The sequence below is a fragment of the Nannospalax galili genome, unplaced genomic scaffold (genome assembly GCF_000622305.1).
Source record: "Nannospalax galili isolate Female #2095 unplaced genomic scaffold, S.galili_v1.0 scaffold171, whole genome shotgun sequence".
NCBI classification, from domain to species: Eukaryota; Metazoa; Chordata; class Mammalia; order Rodentia; family Spalacidae; genus Nannospalax; species Nannospalax galili.
In genome coordinates, this window is record NW_008329362.1 from 2,800,142 (window position 1) to 2,826,575 (window position 26,434).

General features: G+C 40.5%; 1 protein-coding gene across 2 annotated transcripts in view; it reads right to left on the bottom strand.

Moving 5' to 3' along the window:
• Cav1 (caveolin 1) overlaps window positions 1-26,434 on the bottom strand; it is a 35,629-nt gene that overhangs the window by 2,470 nt on the left and 6,725 nt on the right. The gene's annotated exons all lie outside the window — the stretch shown is intronic.

Consider the following 26,434-nt stretch of genomic DNA (forward strand, 5'->3'; position numbering starts at 1 on the left):
GATTATTCCAGGGTGGAGCCCAAAGAAATTTTAAAATGTTCCACGGATGATTCTTAGCAGTGCCGAAGATTGAGAACTATTGCTCTAGGGACAAATGGGTACATTACATTTCTTGCCTTAAAGTAAACCCCAGAAAGATGGGTAAGAAGACACAACACTCAGTAAAAGATAAAGACCGTGACACAATTTTACTGCCTTCAGAGATGAGAATCAATTAATAACTTTCCAAACATGATTAGCAGAATTACTTCAGGAGATTAGGTCATGGTGAGTGTGAGACATTGAGACACTTCATGAGATAGTGACGCTTTGAGCAGAGCTTGGGAAATGCAGATGACAGAGAGGAAGGGAAGACCATGGACATGTTGGGAGCCAAGCCTTGGGAGCAAGCAAGTAAAGGTGACAATGAGTGTCACAGGGAAGACTAGTGTGCCCGTGGCTGAAAGACAGGATGAGACAGAAAAGGATATTATCTTCCAGATGGTAAGGGTCTACCGAGGACGCTGGAGCAGCAAAGAGCAGCCACAACCACTCCCGCAGTAACTCTCTTTTTCTCTCGCTTTCTCTCACTCTCTCTCACTCTCTTGCTCTCTCTAGCTCTCTCTCGCTCTCTCTCGCTCTCTCTCTCTCTCTAGCTCTCTCTCTCTCTCTCTCTCTCTCTCTCTCTCTCTCTGTATTGGAGGAAAGGGGAAGGAGACAGGTAAAGATAGACTGTGACATAGTCCAAGTTGGAGATGGTACAGTTAAGATGGAAAATGGTCATTAAAAAAGAAGGAAAGATGGAAGAAAGTAGATAGTGAAAAGAAGAAAGGAAGGAAGAGAAAAGAAAAGAAATCTTGGGATAATATAGGAAGAAACCACAGGACATAGCTTCTCAAAAGAGGGGAGAGAGACACTTAGGGTGAACTTTGAGCTTCCGATCTGCCCTCTGAGGAGAACACGGGACATTAGAGCAAGGAGAAAATTAGAAACAAAAGGAATTTAAAAAAAAGTTAGCAAGAAAGAGTTTCACTTTTGAATTAAATGAATTGAGAATAAACATTTTGATAATGCCCAATACAAATAGCAGTGGTCCACAAGCAATGAATTCGGTAGAAACCGCTTTTATTGGCCTTTAGGAAGTGATCAGCAAGGTTTGCAGTCACATAGCAGTCTTCCAATTCTTCTTTGCATTATGATTTGTGGTTTCAAACATACTTGGGATGGTAGGTTTCTGTCATTATACAAAACAAGAGAGAGAACGTTGCTTTTCTAATGACAACACATCATTGGAGGGGCCCGAATGCAATCTCAGTCTTTCCCAATAGCATTCACCTTTAGGCACCTGTTTACCTAGTTTAGATTTTTATAAACTAATTGAAACACAGGACCAAAACAAATTATCAGCAGAAGTGTAGGCTAGAACTACCTCTACTTTTTTGTGGTGGGGCCTATATGAAGGAACACAGTCTGTATTTCTAACGCAGTCTGAAATCCGAACAAGCTGATGGTTGTCAGCTGCAACTCAGAGGAGTTTTGCATTAGAGAACCAGAACGCAGATGATTCCAGGCAGCTGATCAGTGCCAAAGAGCACCTTTGATTCAGCATAACAAAATGTCTTTTGGAAAAAGTACACGATGCTTGCTGGTTTTTAAAGTTTATTTTCTAGAACATTCTGTTTCTTGCTCTGCTGCCTAATGTCCTAATAGCATAATATGCGAAAATGCTATGGTTATAATTTTGTAAATGAAATTAACTAGAAGTATTGTTGTATTTTCTTTCTTGGACTATTTAGATCTATACCCAGAAGTAAACATTTCCTTGTGTTTTTAAAAGTTTGTAAGAGGAGCTGGGGAGGTATCTCCATTGATAAAGAGCTTTCTTGCAAGCACAAGGACTTGAGTTTGGCCCCCAGAGCTCACTTAGAAAAATAACCAGACACAGGACTCAGCTGATCAGTCTAGTGAGTTCCAGGCCAAGAGACCTATTCTCAATTCAAAAAAAAGATGGATGCCACCTGAGGACCATACTGGAGATTGTCCTCTCACCTCCATATACACATGCACACATGCACACGCATTTACATACACACATACACAAAGCTTTTAGGAAATAGATGACAAATAAGGTAAACGCTTGAATGAAGTTTCCATCCAACTGATTTTTAATTGTCAATCACAGGGTTATATTCTGATAATAAATTCTTCTCAAAGCTATGAGAAATGAGAAACTATGGTTTTCCTTCATTTTGATACAAGATAATCTCAAAATTAAAAAAATTTTCTTTTATAAAGTATATTTTTATTGAATTTTTGTGCATTTCATAGAAAATATCTTAGTCATCTTTATATTCCCTCCTCCCAATGTTTAGTTTTTTAGATAGCATTATTTTATGACAATTTGAAGAAGTCAAGATTGCAAAAGTTTAGTTAAAAATTTAATCTGAGCTCAAAGGACGAGCAACGGCAGTTCACAAATGTCCTGAGAGAGTATACATGTTTAAGTGTACAAAGAAAATGTACCCATCACTTTTATTAGAAGCCTGTTACCTAAGAAGGATGAGGAACAGTTTACTGTAGAGCAGATTCTTCCCTCTCTGCAGAGCAGACTCTCAGCAGGTCTGCCTTGAGATTTTTTTCCAAGGGAAGGGAGAGTTCCTCGCACTTGTGGATTAACTGTCCATTTTGAACTCATAGCTACCCTATAATATATTCTGATTTTACAGGAAAAAATTGAGGTTCACAAATGTTAGTGAAATGCCTGGGAAAATAAGAGATGGGTTTGAGGCTCAAATCTGATCTGAAAGATGTCAATTCTTTCTTTAATAATGCAGCACTGTATAAAAAATATTTTTTCAATTTTTCCTAAATGAACAGCATATTTCATAATAATTAAAAGGTGTATTAAGAAATTTAGAAGCTTGCCAAACTTAACCCTTCTGGTAACTAATAATTTCCCTAACATGACCTCTGCAACAGTGGTATACCATTTATACATACATGCATGTATATATATATATACATATACACAAATAAACGCATATATGTAATTGGTTCATTTTGACTGAGTATATTCAATTAGGGTAAATATCTAGGAACATATGTTTGTATGTAAAATTTCTTGATAATTTTTTTCTAACTGTACATCTAAATCATTTTGCCATGACATGTTGGAAATACTTTATTTTCTTTAAGGCACTTACTAAGTTCCTAGGAGCCACATTTTCCGTGCCTTCCAGAAACAGGTAGTGAGTACAGTACTCAAGTACAAAGTGCATTTAGTATATGTTTTCCTGGGACTAAACAACAAAAATAATGTTATATAAACATATTCAGTTAGTTGCTATTTTTGACTTAAAAATATGAAGTGACGGGCAATATGTGGTGGTGCATGCCTTTAATACCAGCACTTGGGAGGCAGAGGCAGGTGGATCTCTTTGAGATGGAGGCCAACTTGGTCTACATAGTAAGTTCCAGGCCAGCTGGGGCTACAGGGAGAACCTGTCTCAAAAAAAAGTATGTATATATGTATGTATGTAAACATAAGCATAAAATTATGCTTAAAATAATTTAAAAAACATAACCAAATTAGATGTAACTGAGAACACGAGAAAGGCAGCTTGAGGAAATGCTGAAACCAGAGAATGGATGAAGCTTGCCCCTCTCTATCTCCACTTCCTACAATGGCATGTATTCAGTTAGTTGGAGGAGTGCACACGACCTTGTGCTTGCTATAGAGTGCAGAGCCCTGCAGTACAGAAGTGCTCAATAAGCAGTACCATTGACAAATGCTCTGCTGACTAGGGTGTTTGAGATAAGTAAATATTAAGATCAAATATCACTTGCAAAGCCCATAATGACTGAATTCAACCCCTACTACTGGCTCGAAAGGACTCACTTGGCCTTCGTGCTCACCTTCCTGACAAACCTGATGACAGTTCTCACTCCTTTTTACAGATGAAGGTATTGAGGGAAGTTAAGAAATCATTCCAGGTCACCCAAATGTGAAATGGCAAAACTGGAAACTGTCCCATTTCAAGTCTGCGCTCCTTTTGCCTCTGCATCGCTGGGAATACAAACCCTTACCATACTCTTGCTGCTCAGTTTCACCAAGATAGACGCGCATCTGAAAGCATGGACACCTGACTCTTTAAGGAATGACTGCCAAAGTTTCCACTTGAAGTTGGGTCATCTAGTAACTAGGATATTTTAAGTTTTGGATACTGAATATATTTATATCGTTCTGAACAGTGTGTTCTCACAATCTTGGGCATTCAGCCAGGCACTATCAAGCTAAATGGTAGAAATGGAAACTGAGGCATAGGATGATTAAAATGCAGTAGACATTCTCACGGCCCCAAGTGATTCAGTAGAAAAGCTTAAATTAGAACTCTAACTTCATAAACACAAACAGCCAGAGGCACCACGCTATTTTACTAGGACCATACCCCATCTCTTCCACGTGTCCATTCTGCCTTCCATATTCATATCTTTACTAGGACCATACCCCAATCTCTTCCATGTGTCCATTCTGCCTACCGTATTCATATCTTTTCTAGGACCATACCCCATCTCTTCCATGTGTCCATTCTGCCTTCCATATTCATATCTTTACTAGGACCATACCCCATCTCTTCCACGTGTCCATTCTGCCTACCGTATTCATATCTCTAGGTATCCACATGCCTTACTGTCTTCTAAAGCACTGGCTTGGCAGTATCTCTGCCTACGTTTTGGAGAGATATTCTTTTCACACTGTGAATATGGAATTTTTATACCTCAAAAAGTGTTCCTTTATTTATTTGAGTGTGCATGTTTGCGTGTGTACGTGTACATGGTGAGTGTGTGCACATGCCTGGGCATGTTTACAAAGGCCAGAAGAATGTGTCAGATGCCCCCCTGTGTTACACTCTGTGAAACTGGGGCTCACATATTCTCTGCTAGGCCGGAAGCAGCAAGTCCCAGTGATCCTTCTGCCTCCTCCTCCCTTGGAGCTGGGTTGTAGCCTTTTGTGAGACATCCTGTTTGTTGCATGGGTGCTGGGATTCAAAGTCCTATTCTCATGACTGCACAACAAACACTTTCAACTGCTAAGTCATCTCTCCAGCCCTGATGAATACTTAAAATTTTTTTTTTTGTTGGTTTTGTATGTTTTGTTATTTTGAGACTGGGTCTCCCTGTAACCCAAGCTGGCCTAGAACTCACTACCTAGACCGGGCTGACCTCAAACTCATAGATATCCACCTACCTTTGCCTCCTGAGTGCTGAAATTGAAGGTGATCACCACCATGTCCCACTAAAATATCTTTATTGTATATTTTGACTTGCATTCAAACAGAGGGTTCATCTAGTCAAAGGCAGTTCAAAATTCCACATCAGTCAAGGTACAGTTATTTCGTCAGATTCATGGGTATTTAAAGTAAGAGGATCTTTGAGGAAATGGAGTCCCATTTGAGATACAGAAATTGATGAGCACAGCTATCATGGCTAGATCAAGAGCTCTTCCTATCTAGCGACACAGAATTGGCACTCAGGCTCGGGACTGGTTTCCGTACTACTGCTTGTCAGCACCACATATCCCCTGTCAGTCTGGTTGTTGTGCTCTGTGACATCTGGCCTTGCACCTGAATTTAAGCTTTGTATTGATGATCTCCAGAGGACCTGCCTGGCTATTTGTCGGTGAGTGGTGGTGCCTCTTTCTGCTAGTTCCCAGGGCACTCACTGTTTGCATACAGCATCCGTCACTCGAGTCCAATTTCCCAGGGGACTCATTCCATTTACCCCTCTCTAAGGCTGGTCTTTCCTAGAGCAACACTTTATGTACTTACTTAGATTTGGAGCAGCACACAGACATTTGTGGGTTTTTTTTTTTTTTAAAGAAAAGAAAAAAAAACCTAAGATGTATAGGTGCCATATAGTTTTAGACCAAGGTATCTCAGATAAAGTTGAACTATTCCACCAAAGAACTGATTTTCTGTTCTGTAATCTATGGAACTTGCTGCCCTTCTGGTAAGAATCATCACACAGACCTTCAGATCAAAGGCATGAATGTATTTCAGTAATATGTCAGTGTGTCAATGGATGCTTTCTAAGGAATCAACAGTGTATATGCCAGACCTTTATAAATGATGCTAGAATACATTTGTACAGCATTGGCTTACAATGCTTCAGTTTCTGAAACATAACAAAAATCTAGCAGCAGATGTCAAGAAAAGCAATCTATCTTGTTATGTTTTGATAATACTTGGCTAATGCAGTAAATCTCGGAAGATTTCATCCTGTTATAAATGTATCTTAAGGCAATATTTTAAAAGCAGTTTACATGTAGATGGGAATAAAAGAAACACAGTAATTTTTTTTGTCTCCAAATCTGGACTTTTTATTTCTGAATAAGGGGTTGTCAGGGAAATACCTTTGTGGTTTCATACACAACAATGTTTGCACATTCTGTTTCAATGGAGAAATATCTTTTTTAACACTGTTAGTGGAAACTATGATTGTACTGAATCATATGAACTGTATATTGGAGTATTATTAAACATTATTAAAATGTACATATAGCACACATAGTAGCTCTCAAGATGTTGGCTGAAGACTTGTCTGTTATTTGCCCAGCAGCCATATTGCTTTGTCCACAAAATCCTGATAACGTCAGGTAATTGGAATAATTATCTCAGAGATAAGCCTAGGTTGGTTTAGACGTGGCATTGTCATGTTAGTCTTCTTAGTGAATGTGACTGGTTGAGGGTAGACATGTGACTTGGTTCTTACCAGTGAGATCTAAATTTAAATGTGTTAAGTGGAAAGTTTTTTTCAAAATATATTATTATTATTTGTGTGTGTGTGTGTGTGTGTATGTTTGTGTGTGTATTAAGGAAGCCAGAAAAGTGCATAAGATCGCCCAGAATTGGAATTATAGGCAGTTGTGAGCAGCTGGATGTGGGTGCTTGGTATCTCTGCAAGAGCAGGGAGCATTAATGACTGAACTATTTCTTGAGCCTCTAGGAAAGTTTATCTTCTTTAAGAAAAGAGACAGAGGCTTATGGGAAGACTCCTTTCATCCTGTTGAGAATAGAATGTGTTTTCTAGATAAAGAGATGTCATCTGGTCATCACGGGGTGACATACGTAATTAAAAGAACAAGACAAGAGAGAAGATGCTCCTTTTGCCACTTCAGCTACTGAGATAATGGTGGCGGTGTTGAGCCCCAGCTTTTCCTGTGTTATGCATACATATCATTGTAGCAAATTTTTGTTTTGTTTTGTTGTTTGTTTTGAGACAGGGTCTCACTGTGTAACCCTGAATGGCCTAGAACTTGCCATGTAGACCAGGCTGGCCTCAAATTCACAAAGATCTGCCTGCCTCTGCTTCCCAAGTGCCGGAATTAAAGGTGTGAGCCACCATACCCAGCCTCATACCATTGTTTTTAAACCACAGCCCTAGGTTTCATTCCTAGAACATTCTCCTCTGGCAGTAGGCATGGTGGGTACATATTTAGAAACATGTGCCACTTTTGGCACTTTTGACATCTTCCCACACTACTAGAAATTCCCACAATGTGCAGAAGATGCTTGCTTTACATTAATATCAGAATGATAAATTAATGATGTGTGAAACAAAGCAATTTTTTTTTGGTCTTTTTGAGACAGGGTCTCCCTGTAGCCCCAGCTGGCCTGGAACTCACTACGTAGACTAGGCTGGCCTTGAACTCACAGAGATCCATCTGCCTCTGCCTCCCAAGTGCTGGGATCAAAGGCGTGCACTACCACGCTGGGCTAGCAATGTATTTTTTTCATCTAGAAAAATCACATTTAAATATGGTAGCATCTAACACGGGTGTCGATCCTTTCTCCGGATAATCTTGTCCTTGGAATGCCTTTTCCTTGAGTTGTTGTCTAGAATGAGTGATTTTTCTTTCAAAAGTTATGGGCTGCTACTTCTAAGAGGAGGTTACAAACGTGCGGAGATGCATCTGCCTTGTATGCCTTTCTTGCTCTCTGGCTTCCTCTCCTGGAACTGTGATGACTTAGAAGAGGTCCACATGGATGACTCCAGCAGTCCTCAATCATTGAGACACTGAGGTCCTTAGTCTAACAGTCTGAAAGGAACGGAATCCTGTCATCAGCCATGTGGGTGAGTCGGCTTGTGGTGCCTCTCCCACTTTGGCTCTGGGAGGACTCCAGCCCTAAAGGCTGAATTCTCCTTATAAGAGACCTGAGAGACCAAGCAGTCAGCAAATTCACACTTTGATTCTCGACATTCAGAAAGTGTAAGATGATGGATGCTCGTTGCTCTACATCACTAAATTGTAGGATACTTTGTTATGCAGCTACAAGACAATGAATACCTTTCTAAAATGAGCCACTTTACATTAATTGTCATTTTTTATTTTATGGCTTTTATAGTAGGCAATTCAGTTTCCATAATTAAATAAGAACATGTATAGTGAATGTCTACTTAATTTCCTAGAATTTGGTGCTGAGGCAAAGTCCATAATTATATAAGAAGGGAACAGTGCATTTAAAATGTTTTATTACATAATCTTAGAAAAAATTTAGGCCATTGAATTGATAGCATTTGTATTACACTATCCAACCATATACTTTAATAACCAGATGTGGTTATTACCAGATATGACAGTTGGGCTTATAACCAGATGTGGCAATTGGCTTTAATTTTTACTTTGATGGGATTGAAAATCAACCTAGGAGACACACCTATGGGTACATCTGTGAGGACATTTCCAAAGAGGAAGACCCATCCTCACCTGCCAGTGGGTGACAGAGACATGGAGAGGTCTGAGGAAAATGCAGTGCTACCTGTCTGCCTGCCTTTGCTTCTTCCTGAGTGAGTTCACATATTGCTGTTGCTTTTCCTTCCTGGCTGACATCAGACCCAAGCGTCTTCGGCCTTCTAATGTGGACTGAGCATCAGCAACTCTCCAGGAGCTTCCTGGGTTCCAGGCCTTGTTTGGGACTGCCGAGACATCCAGCTTCCTGGATGAACAGCTATTGAATTCTTAACCTTTTCAGCATGAAGATAGTTGTTGTTGGACTGCCTAGCCCCTATGCTGTAAGCCAGTCTAATAAATCCTCTTTTTATAATACATACATTCCATTGGTTCTGTTCCTTTAGAGAACCCTGACTAACACACCAGATATGCCCCAAAGACCAAGAGCTGCTTTCATCTAGAAAACCATCACCAAATCTAATATTCCAAAATGTAGTAGCTTGGTTTTCACTTTTCAGAAGTTTTCAACAGGAGCAATGTAACAAGAGAAATCGTCTAGGAAAACATACATGTTAAAATATGGATTCTCAGTTGAGACTCAGATTTTCTGCGGTGGGGCCTGGAGCCTGTATTTTTCTTCTTCTTCCTCCTCCTCTTCCTCCTCTTCTTCCTCCTCCTCCCCCTTCTCCTCCTTTTCTTCTTCTTCATACAGGATCTCCTTATATAGCTCAGGCTAGCTTTGAACTCAGTGTCTTCCTGCTTCAGCCTTCTGAGTGCTGGGATTACAAGCCTGGCTCTGGGGCTTGCTCTTTAAACAAGACTTTTTTCATTTCTCCTGTAATACATACACTGGAGCATGCCCTGGCTCTTTGCAGTTAACGACAACACTATCGTGTCTGCACCCCTCCTCTCCCGGTTTGCATGCCTGGTTTGCTTTTTGCTTTTTCCTTCTGCGAGTTCCTCATGCGCTGGATGGCATTTGGACTCTAATGGATAAATGAATGGAAACACTCTTGGAAAAGCTTTCCCTAATTTCAATTTACAAATACGCATTACTGGTCAAAAACTAAATGACCATTATTTAGTATGGAAAGCTCTCAAACAATAGAGATCCTAATTTATTTCCATCATTTTATATCCAGTATAAACAAATGCATGTTTTTTAAAAAAATCAAAGACATACTTCTAAAATTCTAATGTATGTACCAAACCTAGTCAAACGGAGAGGGGATTCATTCCAACTTCCAACTTCCAGCTCACTTCTCTGTTCCCACATATATGTCCAGCATGTTGAATTGCCTTTGAAGCTGATGGAATAAATGTGTGTGAGCATATGGGTGTGGAGGAGGATGAGAAAGAGCACAGTTAAATGTTACCAGAATACAGAAACTTTGCTCTAATTCCCATGTGTTTTCTCAGGGGCCCATCTCACTGGGCAAACCTGGCACCACTGGGCAAGAGGCCTCATGGCTCTTGTAGCCGGTACTGAAAGCAGGTCTGGATTATGTTATAAATGCCTGTGATCACATGGATTCCAGGGTGACCCACCCATAACTTTAGAGGAATGTAAACCTAGGATAGGCACGCTCATGCATGTACTTGGCTTGAAGGCTTACTCCTTTGGAGTGGAAGATACAGAGTAACTTCATCTTGCAGAAGTGCCCAGTCTACCTCTTGAGGAGAAAGGGAGAAGGATAAATCAGAGCATCAGGGAAAGAGGACAGAAATACAGGTCTTTACCTACCTCTGTGAGCAAGTAAAGGGTTTTGGAGCGTGGTGTATAGGGTCTACAGTGGCAAGCCTGGACTTCTAGCTTGGGCTTATCTCTCTCCCATTGGATTGGTCTCCCTGTTGCCTTTGCAGAAGGCTCAGAACAATATTTTAGACTTACAGTACCCTCTTTCACTGGTCTCCATCACTTCACAAACTTTTAAAGTTCTAGGTTATTTTCATAATAAGATTTCCCTATTAAGGGGAGGTCACCACTTATCAATGACTGGACCAGGAGAGGGATCCTGTCTGTTTCAACCAACTTGGTAACTTCCATCATATCTAGTAATACCATGCTCACATTAATTAGCTAATAAATAGGCTTCTAGCAGGCATAAAAATTGAAGGGTGCTACAAATATCCACTGGAAGGAGGGAACCATAGTCTCTCACTAGCCATAAAATTGTCTTGTATGAATTCATTGCCTGACTTCTCCAACTATTATTGGTTTAGTTTCAGGGATTTTCTTTTATTTCAAATGACTTTCTTACTCCTCACAGCTCTGTCATCACAACTCTGAGCAGGAAACACATTGATTATCACTTAGGAAACTTGCATAGTCCGGAAACTACATAAAGGAGGAAGCACCTTAAACTGAGAAGTTCTTATTTTAGGAAAATGATTTGGAAAATATAGATTGGAGAATAATTTTCGCTTGGGTGAGCTTTACTCCGGTGATTGCAATAACTACAACTGTGTAGACCTGGCTTGAAAGCAGGGAACCCACCATGGGTTATGAGGAGGATGGTGCCCAGAGAGAGAGTAGAGAAGCTGGCCTGGGAAAGCCCTGTTAGAGAAGGAACAGGGGAAAAGTGATTTTTGTCTTTTGGTGCCTCTAGCTTCTACTTCGTGCTTTCTTGTGTGTGTGTGTGTGTGTGTGTGTGTGTGTGTGTGTGTGTGTTCTGCATGTGACTCAATACAGAAAGAGAGGGACTTGTACTCTTAAATGGATTTTTGGTGGTCTCTGCATGTGACTCAATACAGAAAGAGAGGGACTTGTACTCTTAAATGGATTTTTGGTGGTTGTGTTTTCTTTCTTTCAAAGAGACAGGGCACTGTCATCTCCACTTGTCCTTTCTGTGTCATTAATGAGTTGAAGGTATTAAGATGTATTATGAGGCAGGAGATTTCTACACAGGCCTCAGCATAGCAAATGTATGTTACAGAGTGCTCCCTACCTCCCTTGAGTTACATCACACCCTCTGTGTGTGAACCTGCAAGCTAAGTGCTGTTCACCGGTTTTACAAATGAGGAAGATTGTACTCACTGACTGGATGAGAATCATGACTTCAGTCTATGGGGTCATCATCCAGTTCTCCCTCATCACACCACTCTGTTAAGTACCACACCAAACTCCCTGTTCTGCTGTTCTGTTTCCGGTTCATTTGCAGAAACGTACAAGAATTGCTGAACCTGTTGACTCTACGGGTCTCCACCATTCCCTCCTAGACTTCTCACCCCAAATACCAGAAAACACATGCCCTGTTTAGCAGTTAGCCGTTTTCACCAAGGAAAGGGTATGTGGTCCAGAAAGAGGAAGGGGTTGCCTTCCTCTTCTGCCCTCAAGCTGTCACTGTTGACGTTACCCTCAGTCCCCAGCAACCTCATTCTGCTCTAGCAATAACCCCTGGGGCAAGTGACCAACCACTGACTGACTGCCAGGGTCCCAGTTACCTGGTCATTTTTCTGTTTTATTTGGTTTGTCAGAACATTGTTTTTTCCCTTTATTCCAGGGGGTTAGGGATTTTCAAACACTAGAATACTTAAGAATTTTCTGGAGCTATTGCTAAAATACAAATTTCTGGGCCTTGACTCAGAATCAGTGGTTTGTGATAGTGTTTAGGTACCTGCCCCTTCACTCCGATTTTTATTTGGGTGGTCTAGGGAAGAAAAACAAAAGCTGCTAGTACAGAGGATTTCAAAAATCTGATGCACAGATCTGAGTGAGTATAATCGCATGTTGCTGTACTTCTTTTGAAATGTAATACATTGTCCAGGTCAGCATGGAGAATGGGTTTGGCTTCCTGCAGCATCACTCACATAAACTATAAGACACTCTTTGTGCCTTAGTTTCTTACCTATGATATGAAGGTATAATGGTATCAACCCTAGAGGGTTGTTCTGAGGGTTTGATGGATTAGCTCATGTAAAACGTTGGTGCCTACTGAACCAGGAGCTCTAGCCCATGTGTCTTGGCCAGGAGAGAGTAAAATTTATTCTGGGGTTCACATACTTTATCATTTTAAGCTGTACCTTTCTATTCTGATAACACAGATGTATATTTCTAGTTTATATCTCGTTATTGAACTGTGTTCCCAAAATAAGCCAAATTAAAACCCTAATCCCCAATAACTAAGGATGTGGCCTTGTTTGAGGAGAGGATCATTACTGATTGATATTTTAAAACTTTAAACTTTATTTTATGTGTGTGTATTGCCTACATGTAGGTAAGTGCACCCATGTTGTGCAATGCCCATGGAGGTCAGAAGAGGCTGTTGGATCTCCTGGGACTAGAGCTATAGACAGTTGTTAGCTGGGATGGGTGCTGGGATTTGAACGTAGGTCTTCTGCAAGAACAGCCAGTATTCTTAACAGTTGAGCCGATTTCTCCAGCCCCCTGATTGATTTTTTAAAGAAGAGATTATACTGAGTAGGATGGGTCCCTTGTCAAACATGACTGGATCCTTATAAGACTATGTCCATGGGGAAACACAAAGGGGAAGACAAGTGATGATGGAGGCAGGGATCTATGTTAAGCAGCTGTCATCCAAAGATGACAGCAAACCACCAGAAACAAGGAAAGACAAGTATCCAGCAGAGGTTTCAGGGGCTGCATGGCCTTGCTGATGCCTTGATTTTGGACTCCTCACCTTCAGAACTTGGAGACAATGAGTTTTTGTTGACTTAATCCACTCAGTATGTGATGGATTGGTGGGGGGAAGTCGTAGGAAGCTCATATACATCCCTTTTTGATGTTAGACTTTGGAGATTTCATACAAGCTGCTGACCCCTCTTTCTTAGGGTGATCCCATATGGGAACCCAAAAATATACAGCATAATTGAGACCAATTGGCCAGGTGTCTTCTTAAGGAACCTGACTGAGTTTGTCCATACAGCTTCACACCTTCTTTATCATGAAAAGTGTCGGGTTGTATATGACTCAGTACAAAGCAGTCTGAGCACCTCTTATTTTCTTTTATTCTCCAGAGACTTCTGGTATCCATTAGGTGGCACTTGTTGATGTTAAGTGTCATGCAAGAGGTGACACAGAGCAGAGAACAGTGTAAAAATAGGCCAAGCAAGGGCCAGAGATAGGAAGCTGGAGACTGCATGCTTAGGGAACTTGGACAGAGAGGAATGATTCTTTGGGGGCACTTGTATTCATGATGTAAGAGGAAAAATAACTATTTCCCACAGAGTATGGAACCTGCTGTCACCAACAGAGAAGTCCTGTCTCATTTAATAGAGATCTTATTTTATGGAAACATAGAGGATTCACCCTGAGATCTGGCTTGCTCACTGAACTGTGTGTTTACACTTGGGCGTTTGTTATTCTTTAAGCTTCTGGGCATGCTATGGGACGGATATATTTTATTAAAGATACAAGAAATGGAAATGTTTTCTACATTTAGGTTACTCTTTGGTCTCCAAACATGTTTGTTTGAGCCACAGCTTTTGAAACACTATGAACTCCTCTGTAGTTTCCACAGTGAACCTCTCGATAGCAGAGGTTGCTTCCTACCATTCAGTTCAGTTACAGGAGGGTTACAAATAGCATTTATCGTACCTCATTGTTGGGATATTTTTCCCTCTACTTCTTCCAGTCTGTTTATTAAACAAATAGAAAATGAATGAAATAAATATTTGCAGGTCTGAACACCACTTGGTAAGCGAAGGAAAGGGTTGCACTAATGTCCTTGTAAGGTTTAAGGAAGGCGAGTTACAGCCCATCCTACTGAACTGTCCGACAGTCTGTGTAAAGTGACTTACTAACGTGGAGCCCCTGACCTTCTAAGCGGGGTTTTCCCACATGGGCACAATTAGGATAGATAAGCCTTTGTTGTTGAGGTGGGTGGTGGGAGGTGGGTGGTGGACCCTGTGCTGTGCACTGTAGGGTAAGTATCAGTACATCCCAGTAACATCCTCCAAATTGTGACAACTAAAATGCCTCAAGATACTACCAAATGTCCTCTTGGAAGGAAGGTTAAATTGCATCTGGTTGGGAATCCTGCTCTAGAAAATTATAATGAGGCAGGACCTGAGGTTTAGAAATATCTAGGGCTTGGAATGCTTGCTTGTTTATTGCAGAAATGTTTGATATGCACTGCTGTGGAGTCATTTGTTCAAGCAGTCGATATTTGTGAAGCACCTGCTTTTGAGGATGAAATAAATGAAGAAACAGGGTCAGGTCAAGGTCAAATGGCTGGCTATGGGTCATTGAAAAGTGGACAGTGCAAATAAAGTAGACATGAGCTTTGGCTGTGTAGGCTCATGCCGGAATCATTACCAGGAGGGGCAGTGTGATGATAGCTTTAGTTGTCAACTTGACATACCTGAGTAGAGGGAGCCTCAATTGGTGAACGTCCTCCATTGGACTGGCCTATGGCCATGTCTATGGGGCATCTTCTTGATTACTGAGTGATGTGGGAGGGCCCAGCCCACTGTGGGTGGTGGCACCCCTGTGGGTGCTGCCCATGGGCAGGTGGAACTATGCTGTGTATAAGCAGGTTAAAAAAGGGCCAGGGGAGCAAACCAGTAAACAGCATTCCTCCATGGCCTGTGCTTTAGCTCTTGACTCCAGGTTCCTGCCCTGAGTTCCTACCTTGGGCTTCCTCAGTGATGAACTGTGATGCAGGAAATGTAAGCCAAACAAACCCCTTCCTCCCCAAGTTAGTATTGGTCACAGTGTTTTGTCATAGCAATGGAGAAACAAACTAGAACAGGCAGTGTCCTTCTAAGATGCATCCCTTTACTTTAAAGGTAATAGAAGTTGTTTCCTCTCCTGCTTCCCAGATCACTAACTTCTAGAGTTTTGATGAATGGAGGACAATTTCTCCCAGGACAATGCCCAAGTCCTGCTGCAGAGCCTCATACTCTGAGTTTTGCCTTGAATTCTTCTCTCACTCCCCACCTGGTTGACTCTCAGTCAACTTTACCCTAATGAATGTCCTTTCTTCAAAGATTTCTTTATAGTCCACACTCTGGTTTCTCACTTGGACCTATTTTCCATTCAGGTTTTTACTCCTTTACTTAATGGTGTGATTTTATGTGTGTATGGCTGTTGTTTCTACTAGTAGACTCTTAAATTTCTGAAATGTAGTGGATCATAAATCAGTATTTCTTAAATAAACAAATTAATTAGTGAACCTAGCCATTTAGCAAGTTATATATCCTCATATTTCTTAAATTTATATATATATATAGAGAGAGAGAGAGAGAAAGAGAGAGAGAAGAGAGAGAGAGAGAGAGAGAGAGAGAGAGAGAGAGAGAGACTCTACCTGTAGCCCCAGCTGGCCTAGAACTTACTTTGTAGATCAGGCTGGCCAGATCTCAGTGATCTTCTTGCCTCTTTCCCTTGAGTGCTGGGATTAAAGGCATGTGTACCACACCTAGCTCTATCCTCCTAGTTTTAAGAGCACTGTGTTGGTAAGATCTCCTTTAGGAAGGAGAGTTTCAAAGAAGTTATTATCTGGCCCAAGGATTAGAAGTTGTATTAATTGATCACAGTCATTTTTTTAATCCAGGCATAATTTTGGCAAAAGTGTGAACAAAAAGTGACTAATCATAACGAAAATTGATTAACTTAGCTTCTGCTTATTATGGAAATTTAGATTCAAACCTACAAATTTTGATGTAGCTTTGCTTATGAGAGCTGATGAGTTCCCTAGGAATGTTCAGGTGGTCTGGAACACAAACAACTTCATGTTTACCTTCAGAGTCATATAGCTGGGGTGCTAAGTGATGGGATTAAAATCATACAGGCCCATAAATGCTAAACTTTATATGGGTTGGAAAGAAACAAACTTCACAGCTGTGTGACAGGAAAATGTGACTCAAAGTAATAGTGCCTTTCCTTTGACTTGTAGCTCTTAGTCATCTGATCCTATTGCTCACAGATGGGTCGTTAGAAGAACTTCAGAAATGTGGCTACAGGAACTTAATGAATTTAGTTGCATCTTCGTAAGACCATTGCTGTGACTGAAGTTGCATTATGCATGTGTCTGTTCTATGAACTGAGATGAATTGGCTGGTTGCAAATAGAGAAAAAGAAAAGAAATCCTGAAACTTTATCGTCAACTTTAGAACTGATTTCTGAGTTCATCTTGGAACACAAAGAGCCAGCTTGGAGATGAGGGCAATAAAAGGGAAGATTGCAAAAAACTGAGCCCAGATCAGGGGAGGAAATGATCTCCAGTTCCCTATCATCTTCAGGGCCAAATGTTTACTTGTGGAACATATGGCTTCAGTAGGTCATCTGTGAGCTCAGTGTTTCCAAGCTGATTTAACTAAGGGTATAGTCTCAATATTAAGAGCAAGGATGCTTATCTGTTCAATTCAGACAGAGGGTAATCAAAGTCCTATTGATGAGAAGTCTTCCATCTTTCTCTCTTGTCAGCTTTATTTATAGGGATCTACTGTTACATATATAGGTTGGTCAACTAGAATCATAAGGCTTTAGAGATGAAAGTGACTTAGAGATCATTCACTTATAAGTTTTGACTGTTATTGACTAAGAAACTGCTGTCTAGGGCGTAGATGACTTTTCTAAGGCCCAAAGTAATGCTGGAGCTGTGTCCAAGATGGGACTGGAATTCAGATTTATTCCAAGGTTCAGTTTCCCCATCTGCTCTGAGGAGTAACGGGCTTTAATTAAATGCTGTTTGGTGACATGGAGTCCATGATCTGGGGGGCACAGGAGAATTTAGTGCTACTCATCTGGTTATGAATCCTCTGAAGCTTCCTGCGACTATTGGCCCTGTGGGAGTATGCAGAATTATTAGGAGAATCGTTGTCAGCTCCATTCCCAGTGTACCTGAGCCACCAATGAGGAAGGAAAATGGGGGTGGGGATGGCATTCTCGTGCTTCAACCAGCAGACTGTACTCTTGGGGGATGGAATAGACAACATAGGCAAAGGAAAGGGAGGAACCCCACAGCTGGATTTTGTAAGTGATGTGAGACCTTGTTCTGTGTACGAAGTAGGTCTCATGCAGTTGCTACAGCAGAGTCCAAGAAAGTATTAGCTTGTAAGAGGAATCTGAATCAAAAATATCATATTCTAAAAAAAAAAAAAAGGCTATGACCCACATCCACACCAATAAGGGACTATTGAAATAGTAATTACCCTACTGTAGCTGTTACTGTTCTCAAAGTCTTATCGTGATGACATTTGTTTTTCATTAACAATTTATGAGAGTCTAAACCAGTCTAAACTTAATTCTGGTTGTAGATTAGCAGCACCTAGGGGGCTACAAAAGAAAACTGCATGGGCTGGGCCCTCTCATAGACCATTAAACCATTAAATCAGATTTTCTAGGTCTGTTTTAAAATGTTATCAGACAGGGTGAAGAGCCCCTGGTCTAAATTCACAGAGCAGTCTCATGAGTTTATATTACAATGGGGTTTATATAAGCCACAAGTCCTGTGAATATGCAGCGTGTAGGAGGGAGTGGAGGGCAGGCTCACCATAAATAATGCTCCAAGCTGACCTTTTGGTGCACACAATGCATGCATTTTTCAGTGTTTTACTCTCAGATGTTTACTTGCATGCTCCATTGCAGATTAAAGCACAACCACCTCACTCCTTGTCCCCAAACAAACCAGGTATCCTGCTGGGACCAAGGAAGGGGTGCACATATATATCTATGTTTAGACTATGTGTAAGTGTTGTAAGACACACACAAATTGCAGTTGTAAATGGAGAGTGAAGGATTTGAGAAGTCATACACACAGGAAGGACATGAACACACACTATCACTAAGCAACCTCCTGTGACCCATTCCTGGGATTAACCATTCTTGTTTCTTGGAAGCATTTTCCTCCTATAACATATCACTTTTTTTTAAAAAGCTAAAGCCATACTAGCCTTCACCCTTAGCTCTTTTTTTAAAAAAATGGTGTCTGTGTGTGAGCAATATTTCTCTTGTAAATCTCCTGATAACCTGGCAATAAGCAAAGATTGTTGTCATTCCTTTGTCCCTTCCGAAATGTCATTTAGACCAAATGTTCTCCTCTCGTCTGGGGACTTGTCTTTGTCTCCTGCTTTTTGTTCTTCTTTACGTTTCTCTAGAATCTCTTCCCCCTTTTACGATCAAAACAGGAATCCATTCCTAAGCAGTCTGAACAGTAGGACAAAAGGTAGAGAATCTTGAAGGTGACATTCCTTTTGAGATATCTCATCAAGCTTCCTTTAAAACATCAGCAGATTACAGAGATGTTTAATGTTCTGGAACAACTCACAGACATAGTTTGCATCTCCATTGTTCAAGGAGTATGGTGTGCTGACCCATTAAGGATATGTTTACACTAGTGATTCTCACACTGAAGGCCATGGTCTCTGGAGACTGTGCAGTTATTATGGGGGTTTTCATTCCACCCTGCTCAGCAGGTGTCTTGGCTTTCCATATCACAGGTTTCTTCTCATTATTTTCTTTTAAAAAATACCTTATTTATTATTTTTATTTTATGTGTATGTGTGTGTTGCCTGCATGTATGTAAGTGCACTGGTGTCATGCAGTGCCTGTGGAGGTTAGAAGATGCTGATGGATCCCCTGGAACTGGAGTTATGGATGGTTGTTAGCTGCCATGTGGGTACTGGGAATAAATCCGGGTCATGTGCAAGAACAGTTAGTGTTCTTAACCACTGAGCCATCTCTCCAGCCTCTCTTCTCATTGTTTGTGATGCTTATCTATTAATTTCTCAGTACCTATATGTTTTATTTTTAGTCCTTTGATGCTATCATACTTTGTATCGATCATTATCTGATTTTTATGGGTGACTTGAAAGTTGTCAAAGTCACCTTGATTTTATTTTTATCACTGGTGTTAACAAAGTCAAATAATTAGTGTCATTTGTAAGTGGAGAGTGTTCTTAACTTGTCCACTCCAGTCTCTGATGAAATATTAAGTGTGTTAAGATTGTAGTTCTGGATTGCGTGCTAGATATCAAGTCACACACCTAAAATTCTCATTGCACACCATCACTGTTTCCTGATGGTACTTGTTAGTCCTTGTGTATTTTAAACTCAATAATAATTCTTATATTTTGTACTCATCCTATTGCTAAAAACCCTATTTGAGATCAAATTGATGAGTCTTACTTTCATGCACATTGTAGTAACTATATCTTCTATTTCAGGAAACAAGAGCAAGACACATATTTGAGAAGAGTTAACTTCCCTTGCACTTGGCACAGACATCAGTAATGAAATGAATAACATATGACCCTGAGAGTTTAATGATTTTTCATTTTCCTTTTTTATCTTTTCTCTGAGAAGAGATCTATGATCTAGAAGAGATCAACTCTGAAGTAAAAGGAAGTTCCCTTACTGTTGAAACAGTGGGTGAATAGTTGGGTCCTTCCAGCAAAGAAAACCTCCAGCTCTCGATACTTACCATCTCAAAGTGGTAAAGCAAAAATGAAGGAATAAGAGGGGAAATCAAGCAGTAGCCAATGGCATCCTGGGAATGTGTCTGAGATGCTCAGGAGATTAGTTTTAATCTACAGAACCCCAGGAGTCCAGCATTAGAAAGGGAAAGAAGATACACTGTGCTCACCCAACAGTGCTCACCCAACAGTAGAGATTTAAAAATAAAATCTTATTAAGATTGAAAAACACATTTAAAAATATATATACAAATATTTTAAATATATACATATTTAGCATATATACATAAAATATAGAACACATTTTCTTTAGAGAGACTGAATTTTTTGAAGATTTTTTTAATGTTTTGGATTTTTGTTTTCTTACAAGCTTTTAAAATGTAGTCAATTTAGAGGAAGGGGACAAAGGAAGCCAGTAGATAATATAACCCAACTGTGTTTGTCATTCACAGAGACTAAATCAATTAAGGAAGTTCAGAGTATCAGTTTTTTTTTTCAGATAGAGTCTCACTGTGCAAGCTTGGCTGGCTGAAACTCACTATGTACATCAGGTTGGCCTTAAATTTATAGAGCCCCATCCACCTGCTTCTGCTTCCCCAGTGCTGGGATTAAAGGCGTGAACCACCATGCCTGATTTCAGCCTTTATTTTCTGATGACTGACTCAGTGCTGAGCTCTGGGTAGCCACTGAAAGAGGGCCATGGTCTTGCTTTGAAAGACTCAGGCACAAGATGGGGCAAAAAGAAAAATAAATGACAAGAAAGGAACCACTCTCCTCCTCTTAGAGAACAGTGAGACAGAGCACTTGGAAAGCTGTGAAAAATGCTCCAATCATAAAAGAACCCTTAGCTGGAGCCAAGAGAAGAGTCTGCTGAGCCTATTAAGGCACAGTGCTAAAGGCCAGTGCTGGAGGATGCCTGACGTTCTATTAGGCAGGCCCTGGTGTGCTGAGACTTCTGTGTGTTCCACGCCTGGTGGAGAGTTGCTTTTCCTGCACAACACTTAAACAACCTTTCTAGGGAATATGCTAAATGAGAATGAATCAGTCTCATCTCCCTTTAACTGCAGAAATAAAGGAGCTTATCCAAAATAATTTGGTGGATTGGCTGTAACTGTTTTAGATGATGCCTTGTCTTAGAAACAGGCAAGAAAGAATTTTTTGTTGAGTTAACCAAAATAATTAGTGTTGAAAGCTGACAAATGCATCCCCTTCCCATGCAAAGAAGGCAAACAGTAAGCTATAACTGATGAAACATTTTAATTGTTTTAAGAGATTAATAGTGCCTTGTAAAATGCACTAAGTCTGTCTTTGTTTCTGACATTTATTTTTGAGAACAAATATGTAATGCCTGGGGAGGAAGTCTCAAAGAAGCTCTCTGTAGAACTTAATAGACTTTTCTCCCACCAGCATCATATTAAGGTTATTCTTGATAGCTTCCTGTTTGAACAATGTATGGCTCAGTGGGCACGTATGTCTATAGAGACTGAGCAGGCAAACCCAGAACCTTCAGGAAAATTGTTTTGTGCCTGTTAGGACCTGCTCCTTTATTCTCTCATACTTACCCCACCCCACACATCCGGCAGGACCAGCCTCACCCTACCTGCTCTCACCAACCTGGGTGACCAGAGGCACTTAACTCACCAGTCAAATTGTTCTCAGAATCTACTGTTGAGATTCTGTCTGACCTTGCTCCCCATCTTTGGTCTTTGGAACTTAGCTCCCTCCTCCACACTCTCGGAATCTATGTGCCTGAGAATTTACATTGACCTGTATATTAATTTTTCTTCTTTCCTACCAACTTGCCAGGATCTTGTGCTTGTATGCATGTCACTCCCACCACAGACCATGTCAAGAATCCCTGCATAGCCAATGTGAGGATACCATCACTTCTTGATGACACCACTGTCTTCCTGGAGTGTGACCTGTTACAGCGGGTTATGGGAGAGCAGTGGTTAAAAACTCGGGCTTTGGAGTTACATTGTTTGGGTACAAACCCTGTCCCTCTCTACTTCAGCAATTCTGAGCAATCTGTATTTTCCTTCTGCAAAATGAATGTGATGGTGATAATAACAACAGTATGCAACTCATAGGATCACTGGAGGAGTAGATGCAACAATGGTGCCACTGAGCTATGCTGTAGGCCATGCTGGAGGGAGCCTCCTAGTCCTGTCTCCCTCCCACCTGCACATCTAACACCAGGACACTGAAACTAGGCCCTGAAAGGGCATGCTCCACCAGGTCACTCCATGGCCCTAAAGCCCCTTTGCGAGTCACAGATACCTACAAAGGAACAAATGCTTTGTTTCAGCAAAGAAGGCCCTGCTAAGCTGGATTCTGTTTCTATATCTGGCTCTGGCCACACTGGCCTGCTGCTGGTTCCAGACACTCTTCCCTCCCTGGCTGCCTTGGTGGGACTCCTTTATGTGTGAACATGCACTTGACTTTGGAGACTGCTGTGAACTCTCTGCTTTGAGCCTGGTTGTGGCCTGCCCTAAGTTACAGGATCTCACTCAGAATCATTTATATGCATGTTCCTCCACTAAATCCTAGGCTCCTTGGAGACATGATTCAGTTAATGACTGAGGCTGGCTGGGTAGTCATACAAGGCAGCACTGTGAAAGAAATGGATGTGGGGGATCTAGGAACTGGGATATGTACAGCCCAATCCAGTACAGAGTAGGTGGCCGGCTGAGAAGGGCTCTCGCGGGACCTTCCTCGTTTCTTTTTGTTTCTTTTCAATCTACTTTTTTTTTTTTTTTAATCATTTGGGCTCAGTATCTTTCATTATTAATTGTCAATGAGAAAATGTTATTGTGTTTGGCAGCTATAACATACACGACTCAGTATAATCTCTAGACACAGTAATCTAGCACTGAATCTGTCAATGTCTACCTGTATTATAATGTCTGTAGTGGGCTCAAAAAAGGTTTATATTTTGAATGTTGTTTTAAACTTTCACTTTTAAATCACTATGAGAGAGAATATTTCATATATTCACCACTGAAACACATTTAGGCCTCCTCAAAATTAAAAAAAATGCCTGGCTTTTAATTGCCAAAGCAGATAACAATGATTAAGGGGAAACTTGGTTATCTTTAGGGATATGTACTTCCCTTTTCATGAAGTAATGACCAACAAGAGACATCTTAAGGTTCAATAAAGAAAACAAGACGTGTTTTATATCTGAACATTCAACACAGTTCCTGTGAGAGGCAGGAAATATGTATTCTGTACAGGTGTAAATCTGTTCTACCAACTAACTCCCTTGGTATTTGCTCAGTACATGGATCATACAGATTTCCTTTAAGACAAAATTAAAAACATTTCCCCCTCCCTGAACAATGGGTCATATAAAAGCATGCTGTTTTATGTTTCCTGGACTGACTGAAAAATAGTTAAAACTTTTAAAGCATTTTAATCTTTGAGTCATTGACAAAATATGTGATGGAAGGATGTCAGTTTTATTAACCCTGTGATTCATAGAAAGACACTGAGTGGTAAGTACAGAGCAGAGAAGGTTGAGGAACTGTTCATCCAGGCAACAGTGCAGCTTGCTGGCTCTGAAAAAGGCCAGGAGAGAGGCAGAATGGAGAAGAGGAGGCGTGGTACACCTGGAATGTGGAAATGCTGCACCATCTTATAGAAAGGGGAGTAAAGATTTCTAGTGGGTTCCAGGCATTGGAATCTGGGAAACGTCATTGCCAATCCACTTATGATCATATTTTTTTCTTCCAAGTTAAGGCACTTCTGGATATGAAATGGGGACATGATTAATAGCTGCTCAGGGTTTAAAAAAAAAAAAAAAGATTGCTCAAGGCTGACAAGTGTTGTCTGGTGTGGGGCAACCTGGAACATAGGTTTCCTTAAGGCTGTAGGATTGCAGTTGGCTCTAAACCCAAATGGCCTCAAGAAATGGAAAACCATTGAGCAAGGTTGATTTGGGAGCCCTCCATGCTGTTTCAAAACTCCCTAGACTGTTTAAAAGGGCCATACCCTCACATAATGTCCTGCAGGGAAAATGTCAAGAACTCACAGTGCCATGTGACTCATCTGTTCTATCAGGGTGGAATCAACCAGGAGGTGAACTTTAAGCCAACTTTAGGCATAACCATTTCTAAACCTGACTTCACAGTGAAGTCATGCTTTGAGAATGTGAAGAACTAAAAAAATGTAGATACTCAGGCTTGACTTTTAAATATTTCGATTTAATAGAACTGGCCCAGGCATCTGAATTTTTAACAGTTCCTCTGGTGACTCTGGTTGCTGGCCAAATTTGTGCAAATTTGGGTTTGTGAAGAAGGTATGGGGTTTTTTAAAGGCTTCAGATTTCAAATTTTCAATAGGAAAAGCTGAAATTGAAATCCAGTATGGGAAGAGGGAATATTCAAGGTGAACTGAAGTAGTTTCTGTTATTTAAGCACAATTTTACAGAACTAAAATAAGAGCAAATTGTTCAAAAGCATTATTTTGTCAAACAGTCTTTCATAGGACATCTCTGTGTACCTGTATAATACGCAACTTTCTTTCTTTTTTTTTTTTAGGCTGTTCTTTTTAAAGGAAACATAATTGGCAAAATATTTCTCTAGCATCGTAGAAGCTATATACACACATCCATGTATCATCTTATATGTTATATATTTATTATGTATATGATAAAAGGTTTCCAGAGCAGAAGAGAGGGTGTATGGCATAAACCATCTTTGTACTAACTTAACCTCCCTACCCCTAGCCTACTGCAAACACAGCCAGGAAGATCACAGAAGAATCCAGAGCACCGCAGGTCAGTGCACAATGTTCCTTCCTCCCAGCAATCAGCTTTCTCTAGGCATTTCATCACAGAGCTGATATTTCAAAGCTGGGAAAACTAGGATGCACTTTCATTTCCAATATGACAGTACCTTCTCTTGTATACACTTGAGTGAACAGGATGCACAGGCAGGTGACTTTTGAAATTTCTGGACTTTCTAGATCTTGTTCCCTACTGCATTTGTTCATAACTTGACCCTCTTAACAATGTATCCGACACTGCTGTTAATGGAAAGAATATCCTACATGATAAACCTTTTCATAATTCAAGGTTACTTTGCCTTTTTTTTTTTTATCTTTTTGAGACAGGGTCTCTCTGCAGCCCCAGGTGACCTGGAACTTGCTATGTAGACCAGGCTGGCCTTGATCTCACTGAGATCTACCTGCCTCTGCCTCTCAAGTGCTGGGATTAAAGGTGTGTGCTACCATACCCAGAAAATTTATAGTAAGTAAATACAATTTGATTCAGTTAAGATCAAAGATGAGAAAGCTCCTTACTTTTTTTTTTTTCCATAGTTAAGAGATAGAGATAAGGAAAAAGCAAACTTTAAAAAAATATTTTTAAAATTATTTTTATTATTTTTTAATGTGTATGAGTGTATTGCCTTCAAGTATGTGAGTGCACCCATGTCATGCAATGTCACAGAGCTCCGAAGAGGGCTTCAGATTCCCCTGGAACTGGAGTTAAGGATGGTTCATAGCCGCCATGTGGGTGCTGGGAATCGAACCTGGGTCCTCTGCAAGAGCAGTCAGTGCTCTTAACCGCTGAGCCATCTCTCCAGCCCCCAAAACCAACTTTTAAAAAAACTTTATTTTTTATTATATTTTTTATGTGTACGAGTGAATTGTTTGCATGTACGTAAGTGCACCTGTGTCATGCATGTATATAAGTGCACCGAGATCAGAAGAGAGTGGCAGATCCCCTAGAATTAGAGCCACAGACAGTTGTCAGCTGCCATGTGGGTGCTTGGAATCGAACCTGGGTTCTCTGCAAGAGCAGTCAGTACTCTTAACTGCTGAACCATCTCTCCAGCCCCCAAAAGCCAGCTTTTAAAAAAAGCATTTAAGATGTACAGCATTGTTAGCTGAACTTAAAATCTTTGTAAACGCCTAAGGATGAATAATGTCCTCCATTTTAATATCTTTCTTGTTTTGCTCAGGAATGTGTAAATAATTTCCAATCAAGGACGACTACAATGCTGTTTTGCAAACTGGGTATCCTGAAGTGCAGGCATAATTTCAGATGTGGCAGGGAATTAATCACTACTTGTGGAACATCTTAAACCAACAAGGAAAATGGATACCAATTCCAACAGAAGAGATGCCACCATGATGCCGAATGCTTTGAGACAATATGAGTTTTAAATGTCTTGCTTTGATTTTATGTATACTAAAAGAACATAATTTTATAAGTGATGCCTATCTGATATTAATCACACATTTTCCCAGACTACTTCCTCATTTAAAGGGGTTGAGCAGCTATGTTGACACTGGCCTGATCACCATGCATATGCCTTTGCTCCAAGGTATTGCATTTGTGTG